This window comes from Camelina sativa, chromosome 14, assembly GCF_000633955.1.
Source record: "Camelina sativa cultivar DH55 chromosome 14, Cs, whole genome shotgun sequence".
Taxonomy (NCBI): Eukaryota; Viridiplantae; Streptophyta; class Magnoliopsida; order Brassicales; family Brassicaceae; genus Camelina; species Camelina sativa.
In genome coordinates, this window is record NC_025698.1 from 20,206,079 (window position 1) to 20,207,106 (window position 1,028).

Below are 1,028 nucleotides of genomic sequence, written 5' to 3' on the forward strand. Positions count from 1 at the left end.
CTAAACAAACCTTAACCACAATCCAGCCTAACCCATCCTCAAGATCCTAAGCAACTACTCACAAATGCTAAACATGATGAACAAAGTCATAAACCCAGAACATAACGAAACTTGCATCATTAGAAAGATAAAGCAGAGATCTACAATTTTGATGAAGGAATCAAACTCGAATTCTTTATACTTTGAGAGTTATTGAACAAACAAGTATGAAAAAATCTCTTGTTTTCTCCTTTAAAAGTAGAACAAAATCTAAGAAATGTAAAAAGCAAAAAGCATAAATTCCCAAAAGGGTAAAAACTAGGTTTTTAGATTTTCTCGAAGGTGGCTCTCTTAGTGGCTGAAGGGTACAAGGACCTTTTATAGAAAAACTAGTGGAAGCCCTAAAAATGCTAAAAGACAAAATAGCTAGGCAGCTCGGTCAACTCGACCTAGTGCTCTGAAACAAGGATTTTTCTATCTTAAGCTATGAATGAATGAATGATGACATGCAAACAAACAGACTTAGGTTAAGATGATCAGAATGTAATGCAAGGTGTTTCAATTCCCTTATGATGTTGTAGCATAAAGGATGTCAATCCATAAAGAGTGTGATATGTAAGCAGTCAAGATGTGATCAATGCATTCAAGTTAAGCCAAATATCAAGTTGATTTGTTTCTAACAACCTAATGACAATAATGAAATGCAATGAACTAAGGCAACTTAAGAAAATACTAATGCTGAATTAAACTGTAGAACAAGTGCAATAAACAAGACAAAGCAGAATTAACTAATAAGCAGCAGAAAACATGAACAGAACAATGCATAAGCAAGAAAGTAAAATGGAGCTCGACCTAGCGCTCGGTCGAGTTGACAAGCGAATGAACAGAAACAGAGTAAATAATGAAAACAGAGCAAACAACAAGCAATTAACAATACTTAAACAGGGAAATCAATAAACAAAGAGAATCCTAAGGATGGATTCATGGGATGGACTTAAGCTATGGCTATCTAAATTGGTCAACAAACCTCAATCAACAATGAGCTATCT